The 21,056-nt window shown below is 42.7% G+C and overlaps 1 protein-coding gene and 1 non-coding gene across 6 annotated transcripts in view; one reads left to right on the top strand and one right to left on the bottom strand.

Moving 5' to 3' along the window:
• PTPRT (protein tyrosine phosphatase receptor type T) overlaps positions 1 to 21,056 on the top strand; it is a 594,083-nt gene that overhangs the window by 5,451 nt on the left and 567,576 nt on the right. The window lies entirely within an intron of this gene.
• On the bottom strand, positions 19,136 to 19,242 carry LOC133259959 (U6 spliceosomal RNA). Its single transcript, XR_009740623.1, has one exon. It is a non-coding gene; the product is annotated as a U6 spliceosomal RNA (small nuclear RNA).

Genomic DNA, 21,056 nt, shown 5'->3' with positions numbered 1-21,056 from the left:
GCTATGATTAAGGCAGTATAAATCAATTAGTAATCATTATCCTGGGTCTTTCATGTGTGTAGACCTGGGCTCCCTGTTAGGCCTGCATCCCAGACACCCCTGCTTGGTCTCAGGGTCAGGCTCTCTGGGTACACTCAAGACCACTTGGCGAGTCTCTGTACTCGGGAATCATGGCCAGAAGGGAGAGAAAGCCCACACCATGGCTTTCTGTGTAGGAAAGCTTATCCTCTACTCCATCCCACAGCCCCTGTTCCTGTATCTGTACCCAGATACACCCTGCTTAGATGAGAGTCTGACATGGTCGTGAAGAGTGTTTGAACCAGAAAGAGGAGCAGGAACACAAAGGGACAATCTACCCTTTCTTCTGGGAACAAGCTGTTCCCTAGGCCAGGGAGCATCTTCTGATGCCACATCAGGAGGGGACTTGAGTGCTGTATTCAGCTCAGGGACCCATTGCAGATATACAAGTAGAGAGTGGCATTGCTGGTGTGCATCTGGGGAAGATTGTCTGGCCTGAGGTGTAGGATAGATTAGAAAGGCTGCAGGCACCCGGAAAAGGCTGTCACAAAGGTCAGGAAGACAGATGCTCAGGTCTGGGTGAGAACAGTACTGCTAATATTTTAACCTGCTCAGCCAGTAGAAGACTTACTCATGGATTCTTGGAGCTTTACCAAGAAGGAGCAGAAGTGCAGAGTCCTCCAGGGGCCCCTCATGCACCTCACACAGCTAGGATTTTCCGAGCACTGCATCATGAAGAGTACATGCTGCTCTCCACCACTGCAGCCCTGTAGCTTTGGATCTTGTGTCAGTAGAAGGCTTCCTGTCCCGAGCACATTCCTTAATCCCAGAGCACCTTCTCAAAGAGTGAGATGGAGCCACCAGCCCAGGGAAGAAGGTAGCAGGCCTTGACTCACAGTCCCGGGCCTGATGAGGGGAGCCTGCAACTGCTTCTACAGCGCAGCCTGGCTTGGGGAGCTGTCTTGCAGTGTACACGAGCCATTGGTTGGGTGTGAGGGCTGTTAAGACAGCTACTCAGCTTCAAAACTTGTCTCCATGACTTACTGTTTGAACTTGGGCAAGGTATTTAAATTCTTTTTGCAAGATATTCTTGGGCAAGGTATTTAAATTATTTTTTCATTCTGCAGTGTAAGTAATCATAACATGTTCCCCATAGGTTTTTGTGTGAAGCATAAATGATACAATCAATGTAAATTGTTTGGGAAAGTGTTTGTTTACCAGATGTGATTGTCATTATGCCGGAAAAAGTGTCTGTGAGCTAAAAGAACTGGTTGTATTAGTCAGCTACTGCCATAATAATGCTGCATAACAGAAACATTAAAATCTCAGTGACACACACTAACATTTATTTTTGCTCATGGGTCTGTATTTGTCTGGAACATCCTACTGACTTAGGCCAACCCTGGCTGATAGGCATCTTGATCAGCTGGCTAGTTTGATGTAGCTAGATGGCATAGAGTAGCCTCAGCTGGGGTGACTCCACTTTGCTCCACCTGGCCTGACATCCTCCAGCAGGCTAGATTGTTCTCATGGTGGAAGCAGGAGTCCGTGAGGGGAAGGAGAAATGCAGAAGCACTTTGTCAAGCCTCCCTGTGCATAAAGCTTGCTCTTTTCCCATTGGCCGAAATAAGTCACCTGACCAAGCCCGGCATCCAGGTGGAAGGAAGTGCACAGTTACAGGTGTCATAGCTTGGATATGTATAGTCATTGACGTAATCAGTACCACTTTGGTATTTTCAGTAAACCTCCTAGGGGAGCTCAGGTCCTTAAGGCAATACTCATTTCAACAGTCCTGCTTTTCTGCTAACTAATTGGGCTGTTTCTCTTTGTGAATTATTAGTATTGAAGATCATAATACTAGTTATCATTCACCAGGCACCTCAGTCATGATGCCACATACTAAAACTTCTTACCCTAGGAGACTATTTTAAGGATTAAATGAGATAATGTATGAAATCCCTTAGTTTATCTCAGTGCAAATTTATCATATTAACTCAAGAAGTGTTTTCCATTATTTTTCTTGTTATTGTCATCCATCATGACTATGATTAATATCATTATCTTCCATGAAAGCTTCCAGTGTAGGCATTTTTTAGCCTCATTTAACAAATGAATAACTGAGACTGAAAGAACTTAAATAATTCTCCCAAGGTCATACAGCTGATAAGGACCAGAGCTTATCTAAGGATTGATCTTCTTGGTAAATGGTCTGGTGTCATTCCTATAGTGTGGTGTGAAGGAGTGTACTGACCTGGGTAGAAAGTTCTAATTCTGAGCCCAAACCTGAAGCCCTCCAGCTTTAACCCTGTGACCTGAGTCCTGCTTTGTGGGGCCTCAAGGAGTGTGTGGCTCCTCTTCTGAGTGGCAGCCTTGTAGAGACAGAGGTCATTTGACACTCACTTGTTTCTACAAGTCAAACTCCCAGACATGTTTAGATGTGGTTTAGGCCAGAGCACTGCTGAAGGACAGACTGTCTGGTGTCATGCTATTTGTGGGTCCTTGGGTCTTCCAAGGCAAGCTCAGCTGTTTAGTCTGCTCAGCCTCAACCAGCTGTGAGACAGGTGTCCATGTCCCCTAAGAGGGGGCTCAGAGAAGCTGGGGAGTCAGATTGAGGCTGCATGGTTGGTAAAGGGGGGACTAGGACTGGCATTGCTCCCTTCATGGATGCCAGGTCTTTCCAGACACACAGGACCATCCTGCCATGCCACCCTCTCCTTTGCTTGACTCTCCTTATCACTTCTGGTCTTTGGCTGCTTGATCCAACTGCTTTGGGTTCTTCTCAAGGGACCTTCAGTCATGAATGACTCACCCAAGCTATCCGCAGATTCTCTCTCCCCTGGAAAGAGTCACCTCTTCAGCCTTTACAGGCTCCCACAAGAGGGAGAAGTACTTTCACACTGCTCATGCTGTGGCTTTGGGTTATAGGAAAGTTGATTCCTGCTTGCCGTAAAGACCTTATTAGTGGCTATGCGTATGTGTGTGTGTGTGTGTGTGTGTAGGTATAGTGGGGGGCGCTGCTGTGTTGGGTCTTAGTTGCAGCACATGGGATCTTTGCCATGTGTGGGCTTAATTGCCCTGTGGCATGTGGAGTCTTAGTTCCCTGCCCAGGGATGGAACTCGTGTCCCCTGCATTGCCAGGTAGATTCTTAACCGCTGAACCACCAGGGAAGTCCCCCTTTAGTAGTTGTTTAAATGATGTTCTGGCAGGAACTGGTGAGGGAGAAGAGGGACCAGGGGAAGATGTGTGATCCCCCATCAAAGAGAACTCTTATTACAGGTTTAGAATCCATTAAAATACCCTGTACTCTCAGCTCCCACTGCTGCTTGTTCATTGAGGATTCCACACTGTTCAGAGCACACAGTCAGTTCTCAGGGGTATTTTACTCCCCGCCACTATCTGCCTCCCCCCCGCCCCCCCCCCCCACACACACATTGCTGGGACAGTACAGATAGATAATCCTTTTGGAAGGAATTTGAAATGTGTACCAGAGGCCTTAAAAATGGTTCATACTCTTTAACCCAGTGATCTAATATGGGAGAAATTATCATAAGGCATTAATCCAAACCTAGGCAAAAGCTATCTGCAGGGCAATTTATGGTAGCAAAAACTGGAAGCAACATAAATGCCTGACAGTATGGTAAGAGTTCAGTAAATCATGACTCATCCACTTAGTGGAATATTATGCAGCCATTTAAATGGTAATTAGAGATGGTGCTGGGCAACCTGGGAAATGCTTATGATATAATGCTAAATAAACAAGCCACCAAGAGACACCATGAAATGTAAAAAATAATGAAAACCATGCAGAAATGTGTGTTTGCATTGACATCAATGGTGTGGCTGCAGCAACAGTCCACATTCCAAATTTCTGTCTGAAGAGAGGCAGTTCCCAGCTAGAGAGCAAGGCAGGACTGACACAGAGGTGGCTGGAGAACCACAATGTTGATTTAAAGCCCCTCCACTAATTTTAAACATTTGTAACCATTATACATCTCAAAACTTGTGTTGAAGAAAATGAAAGACCGTCTAAATGCGAAGATTCCTCCGGATTCCTCATATTCTAATAGGTATGATGATTCACACTGCACGTGGATGCAAATAACAAAATACCCAGCACACGTATTTGATTTAGCATCTGCTGGTCTTGGTGAGAGCAGGTGCAGTGCAGTGGTGCGGACAGAAACCAAGGCACAGTGGGCCTAGCGGGTGTCGGCCACTGTGTTTTGTTTTGTTGCGTCATGGCTACTGCCCAGATCCACTGCTTGGGATCCTCAGTCCCTTCTTTCTTTATTTTTTTAACTGGAGTATAATTGCTGTACAGTGTGTTGGCTTCTGCTGTGCAGCAAAGTGCACCAGTCATATGCACACAGAGGTCCCCTCTCTCTCCCCTCCCCCCATGCCCTCCCTCTAGGTCATCACAGTACTGAGCTGAGCTCCCTGGAAGCTTCCCACTAGCTGTCTATTTGGCACATGGCATTTATGTCAAACCTAATCTCCCGATTCGTCCCACCCTCCCCTTCCGTCCCTGTGTCCACACAAGAGTGTTTTGACAGGCCTATCGTGAAGTTCAGCTGTGGAAGAAAAGCACGATGTAGGTTCAGAGGGGCATCAAGTTAAAGGTTCCAGCTTCACTTTTTGGGGATGTTTCTGGTTATTTGTAAAGCAGAAGAAGGATAGGCATTGTGAAATGTAGATGGGCTGTGACCAGACTAAAAAGATGGTCTGAATGCCTGCACAGAATGGAAAGAGATCGCCAAATAAGTGGAAAAGCAGCTCCTATCTGAATATCATATGGGCATTGCACTGATAGGCCCTCACAGAGCAGGTGGAATCTTCTGATTGCTTTGTGTCTGCTAGTGTCCTGGTGTATGGGAACAACAGGCCAGGGGCAGGGACATGGGGAAGGGAGGCGATAGGGAAGCTTGGAAAAGCTCAAAGGACCGTGGTCCTAAGGAGGGGATTTTGGGAAGAGTCTTCTGAGCACTTTTCAGTGAAATTCTGTAGGTTGTGCCAGGTGAGCCCACACTTCTGAGTTCTCTGCAAAATCGCAGATTCTTCAGTAGCACTGAGGCCTATCGAATGCTTTGGGGAATAGAGAGACCTGGTAGAGAATGGGAACAGGGCTGCCTGTAAAGACTCAGTGGGCAGGGTTTTGGAAGCCCAGTGGTCCTGATACAGATTTTAATTCTCTCTTTTGCCATAAAGGAAACTGGAAATGAAAGAAGTGCATCTTTTAGCCAAAATTGGTAGTAAAACAAAATAGAGGCCTGAACTTATATTTCAACCGGTGACTTACTAGTGCCCCTTGTTCTGTTATTTTTTGATTTGTTTCAGAAACTATAAATGCCATTGTGAGGCTGGTATAAAGCACCCATAAGAGGATAAAGTTATATTGTGTCTAAAGAACAGTTCTTTGCAAAAGAACTCAAATGAGAATTCAGGCATTTTCCTGAATTGGTTCAAACTTAAAGGTCAACATGTCCCCCTGTTGAAGACATTAATGGCTAAAAGAAACAATTGGGAAGGTAATTTTAAATCTCCGTGTTGGAGTTATAAAAATCTGTCAGAAACCTTATAATTAATGTGCTATGGCAATCTTTGTTACAAGAGATTTTTGTCCTTTCTTTAAATACATGGTATTTAAATCAGCTCTGCCAGTTTAATTCCCTATTAATTTGAGGGTATTTCTTATATATCTTCTTTCTGGTGTATGAGAAAACAGTTTATAAACAGAGTAGGAAACAAATCTAACCCATGTGTTATGGATTTTTTAGTTGGAAAAGACAATGTAACTAAAATTTAAGCAAAAATGTTTAGACAAAGAATAAACCCTAGAACCACCAACTGTGAAATAACCTTTGCTGCTGCTTTTTTCATTCTGTCACTTGTGGCCTTGAGCAGGTACTTCATTCTCTTGCTCTTATGCTTGGGCTTGTACTATTTTGTGCCCTGTCTTTAGAAAATATCATGTGGTTGTGAGTGAAGGAGAGGGAGATTTATTGCCTCAGGTAACTGAAAGTCCATTCATGGGTCTGTCTTTCAGGTTGATTAGTATGAGCCTGAATCATATATTTCGCCCCCAAGATCAAGGACGGGGGCAGTTTCCCCACAGTTCATGTGGGGCAGGAGGGAAGCATGGCGAACACACAACACAGGTGCGTGTCTGCCTGTGCACCTGTGTTAGGGTTAGACTTCTCATGCGGGGCAGGGTAGATGTTCAGCCCCATTGGATGGACATCCCAGAGGAGGATATGGATGAATCCTCCTGTTCTACTGAGGTGTCCCAATTTCTCTCCTTCATTTTGTATCCAGCTCATCAGATGACAGGTCCGTGGGCTTGGCCATCAAGCTGAGTACTGGAACGTGTGTCTCTATGGGTAGAACCAGTGGTGTGCTGACAGACAGGCTCTCTGACAAAAATAAGCCTGATTTTGTAGTGTTTGCCAATTCCTATGGTTTAAATATTACCACCATGGCTAATTGTAAGCTCTCAGTGTAAGTGGGATTGGGAGGAGACGTGCACAGTCAACTCTCCTGAGTGAGCAGTTTATTCTGCCTGCTGCTCAATAAGGTCTCTTACGCCCATAATGCACTTTCATATTTATGGATTGTTTTCATACACCCGGATTTGGTTTGAAAACCTTATACTTTTACCCATTGGCTCTGTCACCTTGGAGGCAGGTTAATTGCAGTGGTTCTTTCTTCATTCTGTCAGTCAATCATCCTTTCATTTCACTAATGTGCACTGAATCTCTACTGTGTATCGGCTACTTTGCTAGCGGCCAAGAGTATAGCAGTGAACCAAAGTCCAGAAAGTAAATATTAGTTTTCTAGGTGAAAGTGATGTGAAAAAATTAAGCCAGGAAAGAGGATAGAAAGTGCTAAGAAGGGGGTTGCTTTGGAGAAGGGGCGCTTTTAAATAGAATGGTTCTGGGAGGCCTCTCTGAATAGACGGCTGAATGAAATGAGGTAGCAGCCATTTGAAGATTCGTCAGAAGAGCCTCTTGAGTTAAGGGGACAGCAGTAGGAAAGGACGTGAGGTGGGAACAAGCTTGCTGTGTTTAAGGAACAGCAGGAGGACCATAAAGCTGGAGAAGGGCCAGCCACAGAGAGGGTTGCAGAAGATGATGTCAGAAAGGTCGCGGGGACCCAGATCATGGAGAGCCTTGCCTGCCATTGTTAGGCCAGGGAGAGAGAGCGGGAGTGGAACACTCCTGCTTCTGGGTGGAGCACCTAGACCAGTCATTTCTAGCATATACATCTCTGGCTAGCAGTGTCAGAATCACCGGAGAACTTGTTAGAAATGCAGATTCTTAGACCTTAACCTAAACCTGCTGCCTCAGAAACTCTGGGGGTGGGATGCAGCCAGTCCATGCTTTAACAAACCCTGCAGGGGGTGCTGATTAAAGCTAGAGTTTGAGATCTAGACTGCAGAGTGGTGCTCTGAGTTGGTTTTATCCCTCCCAGATCAGGGCCAGCATCTTCCCTGAAGGTGAAAGCATTACTTTTCATCACGTGTGTCAATAACTGTTAGGTTCCTGAAAGAACACAAGAGAGTCTGATGACATTTTCACAGGCCGTCAGATCTGTGCCTCCTGGAGTGAGGACTGTCATACACCTGACACGAGTCCACTCATTAATCTCCATTTAAAAATCCTACCTGTGCATTCCTAGAGCAAATGGTGATTAAATCACTCTCTTCTCTAAAGGTTTGCTTCTCCAACAGTTTGCTCAAGTAGTCCCCCATGTTGGTAATTTTCTTCTGTGAGAGAATTCTTTCTTTCTGTTTGAAGTATGGAGGAAAGAATAATTTGCAACACAACATAAAGGTGATATAATTTATATGTAACTGGTATGAATTGTTTCATGACACTGAATCTAAATCATATTAATTATGGCTCAGTCTCTACCCACCTGAGGCTCTTACCCTCCCTTAAAATTATAACATAAACCCAGGGCTTTGGGCAGCCTCTCTGCAGCCACAATGAGCTGAAGGCCCGTGGCTCTTCCCCAGGATTTCTTGATTGCATGTTTAAAAGCAACCAAGTATGGGCTTAATGTATCCTAATATTATTCAAACTGTCATTCGACTCTATTAATTTCACAAGTACCAATTTTTTAGAGATATATTCAACATTAACTCAAGGACTTTCCTTAAAAGCCAAAGGAAGAATTCTCACAGCTTAGTAGTTAATAATTTGTCTTTATGAAATATGTATAACTGTATTGCATGCAAATCCTTGAGTCTGTGTGGATCCTCAGCTTGCAGAATTCTCAAGCTGAATCAAGATGATCCCAAGCTGAAAATTCACAGGTGTTATTCAACAGGTGTTTTGAGCTCTGTTTGGATCTTGTTCTAGTAACTAAATCTAGAATTCAGAATTCATTGTCTACAAGTTGGATTTTTATCTAGCCTTAATCAAAATAAAAAAGAAAACTCAAGATTTCCAGATAGAGAGTTACTAATTAAATATATAATTCCCAAATCCTGGCATTTCTAAAAGAATTATTACTGTAATGTTTCTTCATATATAATCATCCGGGCACATTTCTGTACATATCTGCTATTATTATTATAAGCAATGCAAGCAACAAAAATAATAACAATTTTCAAGGATTATAAATTCGTAAAATTGCATTTTGGTGGAAAATATGGATATCAAAGAATCTAAATGTTGAGATGCAGCACGTTGTTGCCTATTATATTTTTCAATTTCTTGTTCATGAATTTCAGTTTAAACATGTATCTACTTTTTCATAATTTTGCCCTTCTGTTTATGGAGTTCAGGAATAAAATTAACCATGACATGGAATTTAAAGCATTTCTTGATACTGAAATTTTCTACACTATAAAGTGATTTTAAATTTTATTTACATAGTTATCTCTCATCCAAGGACACATTTATCTGTTTTTCAATATACTTACTTCTAAATATAATTTTCCAAAGTTTATTATCATTTATTCATTCATATTGAGGATTTTTCTTGTTCTGTAATGGTTCATTACCCCATCATGACTAAGTTCAGAGGCCCAAAGGACAAGGTCACATCCATAGTACCACTCTCCAGGGTAGGCAAAGCCTCATTCACTTAGTATCTGTGGTGCTGAACTCCACATATGGTTGATTCTACGATCCTGAGGTCATGGGCACTAATCCCTGAACGACACTCTTGATAGCTACCACACCATCATTGAGACATCGTGATTCACTGAGACCTGCTTCTTAATCTCTAATTTTCTTTTGTTTTTGTGCCGCTTGCTAAATAAGTATTTCTACTTTTTCCCTATATGCACACATTGACATAAAGATTGGTGGATACATAATGTACTTTTCAAATTAAAGTCCATTTGAATAAGTTTTGAACACTAAGGAATATTTCAGATTATCTTTACATTTGAAAATAAAATGTCTGAATCAAGCAACACCAAAGCTGAGAATTAGCAAGTGAATGATTAACATGCTGGCCTGGGACCCATTTAGCTGCTTGATGGGGATCAGAAATCATGCTTCAGTTCAGATTAGTCGCTCAGTCGTGTCCGACTCTTTGCAACCCCTGAATCACAGCATGCCAGGCCTGCCTGTCCATCACCAACTCCTGGAGTTCACTCAAACTCACGTCCATTGAATCGGTGATGCCATCCAGCCATCTCATCCTCTGTCATCCCCTTTTCCTCCTGCCCCCAATCCCTCCCAGCATCAGAGTCTTTTCCAATGAGTCAACTCTTCACATGAGGTGGCCAAAGTACTGGAGTTTCAGCTTTAGCATCATTCCTTCCAAAGAAATCCCAGGGCTGATCTCCTTCAGAATGAACTGGTTGGATCTCCTTGCAGTCCAAGGGACTCTCACGAGTCTTCTCCAACACCACAGTTCAAAAGCATCAGTTCTTTGGCGCTTAGCTTTCTTCACAGTCCAATTCTCACATCCATACATGACCACTGGAAAAACCATAGCCTTGACTAGACGGACCTTTGTTGGCAAAGTGATGTTCTGCTTTTGAATATGCTATCTAGGTCGGTCATAACTTTCCTTCCAAGGAGTAAGCGTCTTTTAATTTCATGGCTGCAGTCACCATCTGCAGTGATTTTGGAGCCTCCCAAAATAAAGTCTGACACTGTTTCCACTGTTTCCCCATCTATTTCCCATGAAGTGATGGGATCAGAAATCATGCTTAATTCCAACTATTTCTGCCCCTCCTCCCCACCATGGTGGGAGGGTGGCATGTAGCTCTTGCCCTTCCCAAGTCCCTAGTTTCTTATTGCTGCTAAAACAAATGACCATAATCTAAATGGCTTAGTGGTTACACAGATGTGTTATCTAACAGTAACAAATTACCTTCTGGAGGTCTGAAATTTGAAGTGGGTTTCATTGGGCAGAAATCCAGATGTTGACCAGGCTGTACTCCTTCTAGAAGGTCTAGGGGATAATCTGTTTTCTTGCCTTTTCCAATTGCTCGAGACCACCTGCATCCCTTGGCTCATGGTCCCTTCCTCCATCTTCAAAGCCAGCCATAGTTCAGTTCAGTTCAGTTGCTCAGTCGTGTCCAACTCTGCGACCCCATGGACTGCAGCACACCAGGCTTTCCTGTCCATCACCAACTCCTGGAGCTTACTCAGACTCATGTCCATTGAGTCAGCGATGCCATCCCACCATCTCATCCTCTGTCATCCCTTTCTCCTCCCGCCTTCAATCTTTCCTAGCATCAGGGTCTTTTCTAGTGACTCAGTTCTTCACATCAGGTGGCCAGATTATCAGAGTTTCAGCTTCAGCATCAGTCCTTCCAATGAATATTCAGGACTGATTTCCTTTAGGATGGACTGGTTGGATCTCCTTGCTGTCCAGGGGACTCTCAAGAGTCTTCTTTTACACCACAGTTCAAAAGTATCAATTCTTCGGTGCACAGCTTTCTTTATAGTCCATCTCTCACATCCATACATGACTACTGGAAAACCATAGCTTTGACTATTCGGACCTTGGTTGGCAAAATAATGTCTCTGCTTTTTAATATGCTGTCTAAGTTGGTCATAACTTTTCTTCCAAGGAGCAAGCGTCTTTTAATTTCATGGCTGCAGTCACCATCTACAGTGATTTTGGAGCCCCCCAAAATAAAGTCTGTCACTATTTCTATTGTTTCCCCATCTATTTGCCATGAAGTGATGGGACAACATCCCATGATGTTAGTTTTCTGAATGTTGAGTTTTAAGCTAACTTTTTCACTCTCCTCTTGCACTTTCATCAAGAGGCTCTTTAATTCTTCACTTTCTGCCATAAAGGTGATATCATCTGCGTATATGAGGTTATTGATATTTCTCCCAGCAATCTTGATTCCAGCTTGTGCTTCATCCAGTCCAGCATTTCTGATGATGTACTCTGCATGTAAGTTAAACAAGCAGGGTGACAATATACAGCCTTGATGTACTCCTTCCCCAGTTTGGAACCAGTCTGTTGTTCCATGTCCAATTCTAACTGTTGTTTCTTGACCTGCATACAGATTTCTCAGGAGGCAGGTCAGGTAGTCTGGTATTCCCATCTCTTAAAGAACTTTCTACAGTTTATTGTGATCCACACAGTCAAAGGCTTTGGCTTAGTCAATAAAACAGAAGTAGATGCTTTTCTGGAACTCTCTTCCTTTTTTGATGATCTGTTGGATGTTGGCAGTTTGATCTGTGGTTCCTCTGCCTTTTCTAAATCCAGCTTGAACATCTGGAGGTTCACAGTTCATGTATTGCTGAAGCCTGGCTTGGAGAATTTTGAGCATTGCTTTGCTAGCATGTGAGATGAGTGCAATTGTGTGGTAGTTTGAGCATTCTTTGGCATTGCCTTTCTTTGGGATTGGAATGAAAACTGACCTTTTCCAGTCCTGTGGCCACTGCTGAGTTTTCCTAATTTGCTGGCATATTGAGTGTAGCACTTTCACAGCATCAGATTTTAGGATTTGAAATAGCTCAACTGGAATTCCATCTCCTCCACTAGCTTTGTTCATAGTGATGCTTTCTAAGGCCCACTTGACTTCACATTCCAGGATGTCTGGCTCTAGGTGAGTGATCACACCATTGTGATTATCTGGATCATGAAGATCTTTTTTGTATAGTTCTTCTTTGTATTCTTGCCATCTCTTCTTAATGTCTTCTGCTTCTGTTAGGTCCATACCATTTCTGTCCTTTATTGAGCCCATCTTTGCTGAAATGTTCCTTTAGTATCTCTAATTTTCTTGAAGAGATCTCTATTCTTTCTCATTCTGTTGTTTTCCTCTATTTCTTTGCATTGATCACTGAGCAGGGCTTTCTTATCTGTCCTTGCTATTCTTTGGAACTCTCTCTGATAGTTAATCTCCTGCCTCCCTCTTTCAGTGATAAGGATCCCCCTGTGATTACACAGGCCCACCCAACTAATCCAGGATAATATCCATTTCAAGATTTTTGCCACATCTGCAAAATCCCTTTTACCTTGTGGTGTTTTCACAGGTTCTGGGTATTAGGCCATGAACATCTTTGTGAGGCGTGCATTACTGTTCCACAGTGAGGACCCTATATGAGGTGTGGAATCTAATGCCATCATTTTTTCCCTGGTAGTACAGGTGCTCAGCAGTGGTTGTTTTGAATCATTCCTGGTTCTCCCATGTCCTTTGGATCCTTGGTCTATGGCCGGGCCAGTTCTCTTATTTCTACTCTGGCCCAGTTCTAAATTCTAGCCTCTCTCTAAAGCCTCTCTTCTTTAGAGCTTGTGTGTCAGCCTTAAGTCACTGCTTGCTTAAGCTGTTTGCTTTCTGCAAGGTGGTATCTTTGTACTTATAGTGCTAAGTACAGTATCTTAGGCCCCAGAATAATTGAACTCTGCACATGTTGGAGGAATACCCTGAACATATGCTTCAAACCCAGCAACATTAGAAAATATTTTAAAATAATCAGTTGTTAGGGTATCATAATAGCAAATACTGTTTGAAGCTATAGATTTCATTGGGTGGACGTTTCCATTTCCATTTGGCTTCATCTTCCCCATTTTCCCCTTGCTCGCAAGGTGCTCAACAGCGCTCACCTACCTGAATGTGCACAAGAGACTCGGGAGTATCTCTCCTTACAATGTCATAATTGCTTTAACTTTTCTTCTACCTAGCGCACCATAAATGCAGTCAACTGATCTTTGCGTTCTTTGACAACTATAGTTCCATTTGCTTTATTTAGAAACAAATGTAATTACTTAAACTGGGGAAGACAGAACTACTTTTGCAGCAAAGTCAAAACATGCATCAACACTCATCTCTATAATTATTTCGCCAGAAAAAAAAAAAAGTCCTTACTGGCTTTTCTCACTAGTAAAGAGGGTCCTCACCAGTGGTTGGCAACTCTACTAAGTAATATATGTCAGTTCTGTTCTCAGGACCATAAGCCTAGCCTGACCAGCTTACCCTTAGAGTCCAGGAGTCATGCAGATGAAGCTCAGATACTTCTATCTGTGGCTTATTGTTGAAGAAGATAGCCTTTTGAAGGAGTTGAATCTGAGTTTGTGTCTTTGACTCTGCTATCTTCTTGGAAGATTAGGCAAGATAATTAATTGGCAAAATTAGGGGTGACAGAGTTTTCTGCAGAGAGCCAGATAGTAAATATTTTAGGCTTTGTAGACCACATGGTCTCTTGTAACTATTCAGCTCTGCTAGAATTGTAGCATGAGTTTTTAAAAATGGGCATAATTGTATTCCATTTAAACTTATAAAAATAGATTGGATTTGGCTCATGGGCTATATTTTGCTGAGTCTTGGGCAAGATACTTGCCCTCTTAAACTTTAATGACATTCATAATGAATATTAAGTGCTGACTTTGAGGATATTAAAATATTAAAGAGATACTGTTTATTAAATGCTTAGGACATTACCTGCCATACCGTGAATGGTCAGTATATCTTTTGATGGATGAGTGGATGAATGGATGAATTGATGGATGGCTTAATGGGTGAATGGAAAGGATGGAGAGAGAGATAGGAAGGGGAAAAAAGAGAAAAGGAGCAGCCATACTGAAACTAAATATATTGAATAATACCTACCAGTTTCTGGGAGAAAATACTCTCTTGCTATAGGGATAATGGACCAAATGTAGCTAAACTGATTATGTGAGTCATGTCTTGTCACTTGGAGCAGAGCAACAGGGCTAAACAGAGGCTTGAGTCACCACAGTAAAAAAAAAAAAAAAAAATTATTTCCTTTTCTACTATCTGCTACTTCCCTATCCCACCAGGATCTATTTTCTGTGAGTTAGAGCCATCCCACGGGCCCTAAGCTCCTGCGTGACTTCCTTCAAAGAATCCAGGAAAATGACTGATGTTCCAGCTGTGGAGGCGCCCTGGGAGGTGCCTGTGTTCTGGCCCCACTGCGGTCGCATCTGCCTTTCTTCTCCACACTGAGTATCTGGCTGATGTCCAGATGGTCTGGAAGCTGTAATGGCTCCTAGGCCTTAGGATTTTCAGATCTGTTTCTGTGAATGACTGATCTGTTCTCCCGGGGTCCCCTCAAGCAGTCTAGATAGATGAAACCTTGCTCAGTGCAGTGTACTAGTGTCTAAGAAAAGACCATCAAATGCAAAGGTGTCCCCCCATTCGGTAAAAGAAACTGAAGAAGCTCTCAGATGGGAACTTCTGGCTTTAAATGTTTATCTCTGAAATAGACTGTTCTATCTTGCAACTGACATTTTAGTGAAGACATGAAAAAGAAAAGAGAGAAAACAAGTAAATAAAAACTACCCTGTAACACTGAAAACTAGGCCTGAAAATTGGATCTTTTTTCCAACAATAGGCAGTGAAACTATTTTGTTGAAGTCTGAACAGATATGGATCCAAATATAGGTAAGAAGACTGTTTGGCTTGCCATACTGTCTTAATGCTTAATTCAGATACATGGGGTCTATTCAGATGAGGAAACTGAGTCACTCTACCATGTGAGTGTTGCTTTTTAAGATGAAGATGTGATTAAACACTATAAAAATGGATCCAGAGCTTTACGAGAATTTGAGCAAGAAGAAAAGTAAAACTATATTTTAAAAAATTTGAGGCTTAATGTCACAGAATCACATACATTTATCAGGTCATCCAGGGCTTTGCCTCAAACAGTATATTCATCATTCAGATGGGGGGAAAAAAAAAAAAGATTAAAATGTTACAGAGTTTGCGGAGGTGTGTCCTAGGATGGAGGAGCATGCAGATTCAGAGGAGACACAGAGCAGAGGCTTCTCACCCAATCTTGAAGGTAAGGAGGATCATTTGAAAAATGAGGATGCCTCCCTGTTGGAGTGGCTTAATGCAGTGACCGTATGTAGCAACCATGTGACCCAGAATTTCTAAGACAGCTCCAACTGTCCATTTATTTTTTCTTAAATTAGATGATCCCTTCAAATGGGTCAAAGTAGTTTTAACTTCTAGACCATTGTGAATTTTTTTTTCTTATGATTGGCTTAGAAAATATGGTCACTGGGAACACGAAGGTCCGGTAGTTAGACTCATTCCACTAGCTAAAGTCTGAAAGTATTTGGTACTTAGAGAGCCTGCAAAGTAGAACTTTTCCTCAAGATCACAATGGATTAGCTAGTAAATAACATGTGTTCCAGGTAGAAATATCTACCGTAAATCAACATATTTTAGTATAAGATGGTTCTTTGCTGTAAGCGTTCAGTGATCATCTATCAATTCATAACTCTTTTCCAAGTTGACTCTCTCTCTCCTGCATTGTACTGGTTGCTCTGGTGTCCATCACCATTTGCATCTTCTGTTAATACTCTGACAGTTGCAGATGGGCTCATTCACTTGGGTTTGTGTACTTCTTTTCACTCTAGCATTCTGAGACTGAGACTGCCTTCTGTAGGGATTGAGAGGGAATGGGTGGGGCAGAGGGTAAGAGTGAAGAGAGAGATTGAAACAGCCCCCCAGGGACTTCCCTGGTGGTCCAGTGGTTACGACTTCACTTTCCAATTCAGGGGGTTCAAGTTCAATCCCTGGTTGGAGAGCTAAGATCCCACAAGCCTCTAGGCCAAAAAGCCAAAACAAAACAGAAGCAATATTATAATAAATTCAATAAAGACTTTAAAAACAGTCCATATCAAAAAAATCTTAAAATAAGTGCCACCCAAATGAGAAAACAGGCTGCCATATTCTTACCACCAGATTTCACAGGAAGAATGAAAGCAAAAAAAAAAAAAAAAAAATGTGGGAAAGGACCTAGCACATTTCAAGTTCCAGGAACTGTGGTGGATGTTTTTTTGTTTTGTTTTGTTTCATATTCACCTCTCTTATTATTCCTTTGTTCATTCTTGCTTTCTCTCTCTGACACATGACTTAGCAAAATTAGATATTTTAAAGTCTCTAGTAAGAATATGCCTCAGAGGAATTAAGGATCTTTTCCAGGGCCACTGAGTGTAAGGAATTAAGCTGGACCTTCTCAGAAGGACTTTCAGCTCCAGAACACATATTCTTTCTCCTATATCCTCGTCCCTTCCATCTAATGACAGCTTAATGGGCCTCCATCTTTGCAGTTATCTGAAGGGCCACCATGCCAATGTTCATCTTTTCTTACACTGCTTTGAAAGAAAAACGCTTTAATAGTCCTTGTTAAAGGGAATTTTGTATCTAACTCTGTCTCCTTTTTGCTCTGGCTGCCAGGAAGCTTCAGGTCACATTTGAAACGTGATGGTGGTACCTGTGAGGACCTTATGGTTGGCACACGGGCATCCTTCTTGCTGTGGTGCTCAGAGCTCTGTCTTTAGGCTGTTTTCTTGATGCTTTACTCCTACTGACTTTTTGCTGGTGTTGTATCTTATTCCTTTTATATGCTATCTCAAATCCTTTGTGGAATATGGGGGTGAAAGAATGAAAGTTGAATACCAAATACATCATACATGTACACTAATGATCGTTAATTAGCAATGATCTGTATCTCCTGTCACATTGTCTCCTGTCTCAGCTTTGGAACATTCATCGCTTTTCTCCTTTGTCTGCTTTTTTTTCAGAACATTCAGGACTAAGAGAGTTGGGGAGGAAGATTTCTAGCCCCCATGCTCATTTCAGCTTAAGCAGTTCTGAATAGTTTGTGCTTTCTCCACAGTTCCCTCAAAGTGCTGTTTGGTTCTAGCCTTTTCCTAGATCTGGCTTTTAAAAACCTTTTTTTTTTTTTCTTTTCCCCATAGTTTGAGCACCTCGATGAATGCATTGGGCTACTTGCAATATTAATAACTCATGTCGTTCTAACCTTATGTTCCTGATAAAGGAATTCTCTGCTGTTTAAGGCTCTGGGATGAATAATGGCTGAGTGTTTCTATTGTCCTCTTAAAATGGAGATTACTATATGTTGAATCACAACAGAACTACTTTTTTATAGGCTGTGAATAGCATAAAGGCCCATCATGTTATTCCAGGCAGCGCCAACTGAATGGATAATGGGAAGCCAATTATTATAAATAATGCCTTGTTTCCTTTTGGCCCTGTGCAAACTTCACAGAGCCAGATTCTGTTCAGAGCCGGGAGAGTAAAGGAGACTGTGCACGCCCACACCTAGCACAGTGCCTGGCCCAGGTCAGGGCCGCATCATAGCCCAGTCCTAATCTGATCTCAGCTGTGGTGCTGTAGTTTTGCCTTGTCTTTTCCTTCACTATGATTTTGCTGGGATAAGGGTTTGCAGACAACCATCATTTCCCATTCAGATTCTTTGATAGGGCTGGGGCAAGCTGGATTGGACAGGGGTATGAGTTCAGGCCACTTTGCAGGGCTCCTGGGAACCCAGCTGGGTGAGCAGAATGCTGCTTGGTGAGTCTGGTGGCCGTAGAACCGGAGGAGGAAGAAAACAGAAAGGAACATTCTAGCAGAGTAGACAAGGCTGGTCTGAGAGAAGAGCCAGGGGTGGTTGGGGAGTATGGGTCTAGCATTCAGAAGCCAAGAGGAACAGGGTCTGCTGCCATGTGGGAATGGGATTGGGTAGGATGGAAGGAAGAAGCACATGGATGAGGTGAGTTGCCAGAGATTCGGCTGGGTAGGTGGTGATGCCCTCAGCAAGAATGTTCATACTGAAAGCTCTTGCAGAATGAGGCTGTGTTTTCCAAGCCTCTCACGTGCTGATGGAATAAGCCCCAGATTCTTTCATCATCTCCCATTGCATAGAGTGGGACTTGGAGGAAGTTTACCCATTTTCCTCTCTGGGCCTGAGTATCATGGTTTGCAAAAGGAGGATGCTGGGCTACACGTTCTCTAAGAGGTGTGTGAGTGTGTGTGTGTGTGTGTGTGTGTGTGTGTGTGTGTGTGTGATTAATAATGATGTGAGGCAGTCTCATGTAAAAGCAATTTTTTTTTTCTAGGCGAACATAGTCTTGAAGCCATGAACTTTCTACTCCTAACCATGTTTTTTATTTTGACATCTGTTGCTCTACACAGACTTCTTTGTAACTCCCAGCTACTAGCAATTGAAATTCTATCAGCACTGGAGTCTAGGACCAAACTGAGTGAGCAGCAGGAAGCATAATTTAATATGGATGCTTTGCTTAACACTGTACATTTTTATGGAAAAAGCAATACCTACTCCAAAGCTGGCATTCTGAAATTGGATGACATATCCATGGTTTTCAGTGGACATATGACACATATCCATATGTCAGAGCATTGGCGGAGGGAAAATAAATTTTTTAGGGTAGGAGCATATTTAGATTTAATGCATGTCAAGGAGTGCCCTGTCCTTTAAGGTATAGGCGTACAGAAGGAGTAGCAAGCAATCAAAGGCATTTTGATTTTTTTTTTATTCAACTTTTTTTTTAAATTTTATTTTATTTTTAAACTTTACATAATTGTATTAGTTTTGCCAAATATCAAAATGAATCCATCACAGGTATACATGTACTCCCCATCCTGAACCCTCCTCCCTCCTCCCTCCCCATACCATCCCTCTGGGTCGTCCCAGTGCACTAGCCCCAAGCATCCAGTATAGTGCATTGAACCTGGACTGGCATCTCGTTTCATACATGATATTTTACATGTTTCAATGCCATTCTCCCAAATCTTCCCACCCTCTCCCTCTCCCACAGAGTCCATAAGACTGTTCCATACATCAGTGTCTCTTTTGCTGTCTCGTACACAGGGTTATTGTTATCATCTTTAAAAATATGGAACGCTTCACGAATTTGCGTGTCATCCTTGCGCAGGGGCCATGCTAATCTTCTCTGTATTGTTCCAATTTTAGTATATGTGCTGCCGAAGCGAGCACAGCATTTTGATTTTAAAGTACTTTTTAAAGAAGTATCAAGTTAATCCAACTGACTGTCCTTTAGCTTGCATTTCATTGCTGCTTCTCTTTACCCTGCCAAGAGGATTTTTGCCCATCCTGAGTCTATATCAACCCATTACTCTGTCTACTGCCTGTTAGCTGTCCTCCTTCATAGCTATCACTTGGCGTAGATCATTGAAGGGGAATTTAATATTAATAGTAGGAAGGAGTGTAGACATCTTTAATTCAGGAGCAAGATGTAGACTTGGAAATATAGGCTTGAGAGTCACCAGGATATAGATAGTGATTTAATTTAAGGTAACAGATGAGATCAGAAGGGGAGGAGAAAGATCTGGTACACAACACCAATGTGAAAATTGAACATACGGACAGGGGATGAAGGGCCTGCAAGGCAAGCCAAGAAGGAGACTTGAGAAATCTCTAAGATCACTCAGAAGCCAAGGAATTAAGTATTTAAAGGACACTCAGTTGTTTCTATTTGCGACCCCATGAACTCTAGCCCGACAGGCTCCTCTGTCCATGGAATTCTCCAGGCAAGGATACTGGAGTGGGTAGCCATTCCCTTCTCCAGGGGATCTTCCTGACCCAGGGATCGAACCCAGGTCTCCTGTATTGCAGGCAGATTCTTTACTATCTGAGCCACCAGGGAAGCCCATTTAAAGGGAAGACTGGTCAATTCTATGCTTGCTGAGTGGTCGCTTAAGAAAAGAACTAAAAGAAACCCATAGTTTAGCAACATGGGATCCATGGCAGGAAAAATTCCAATACAGATGAGGACAGAAGTTGAATGAGTTAAGGACAAGAAAAGTAGTGATCAATCTCATTTCACTCTTTCAGTTAATGTGCCCATGAGGTGGGCTGGAGTGTTTGGACAATAACCTGTGAGAAGAATGGAGATAAGAGGATTTTCTCTTTATGGGGAGAAGTGAGGCTTGTTTAAATGCTGATAGGAAGAGACCAATGGAGAGGAAGGTTGAAGACAGAAGGAAGAGGGGTAACTGGCAAGCACGAAGTCCTGAGAAGGCTGGAGGGCTGAAGACCCAGGGGAAGGAATGCCCTGGAATAGGAGACTGGGCGAACTGGGAGAGGGAGGGATGCAAGTAAAGGCTTCATAACAGGGGGATCAGCCCATCCCTTTGTGATGGCCTCTTTTGCTTCTATGGAATAAGAGATAAGATCACCCCCTAAAATTGGAATAGAAAAGGATGCAGGAGCATGGAGAAAATTAGCGAAAGCAGCAATGGGAAATTGGGGCCAGGTGCCCAGGGAACTGGGGAAAGGATGGCTCAGCTAACCTTGGAAACCATCTGTTAGTCTGGGATTACACTATCTTCTGGAGCAGAGCTCAGCAGCCAAGATGGAACATGGTTTGTGACATTGGTATAAGGTGTCATGGGTTGCATTGTGTCCCCCAGGTTCATATGTTGAAGTCATAACTCCCAGAATATCAGAATGTGACTTCTTTGGAAATAAGGTCCTTGTGGATGCAATTAAGATGAGGTCATAGGGCGCTAATCCAGTGTGACTGTTGTTTGGTTGCTGAGTTGTGTCCGACTCTTTGCAACCCCATAGTCTGCAGCATGCCAGGCTTCCCTGTTCTTCACAGTATCTCCAGGATTTGCTCAAATTCATGTCCATTGAGTTGGTCATGCTATCTCACCATCTCTTCTGGTGTGACTTGTGTCCTTATAAGAACATGGAATTTAGACACAGACACATGCCCATGGAGAGAATGCTAAGAAGGCAGGGATTGCGGTGATACTTCTACAGGCCAGGGAACACTTGTCAGCACA

This window comes from Bos javanicus, chromosome 13, assembly GCF_032452875.1.
Source record: "Bos javanicus breed banteng chromosome 13, ARS-OSU_banteng_1.0, whole genome shotgun sequence".
NCBI classification, from domain to species: domain Eukaryota; kingdom Metazoa; phylum Chordata; class Mammalia; order Artiodactyla; family Bovidae; genus Bos; species Bos javanicus.
This window is presented reverse-complemented; position numbering and strand designations above follow the sequence as displayed.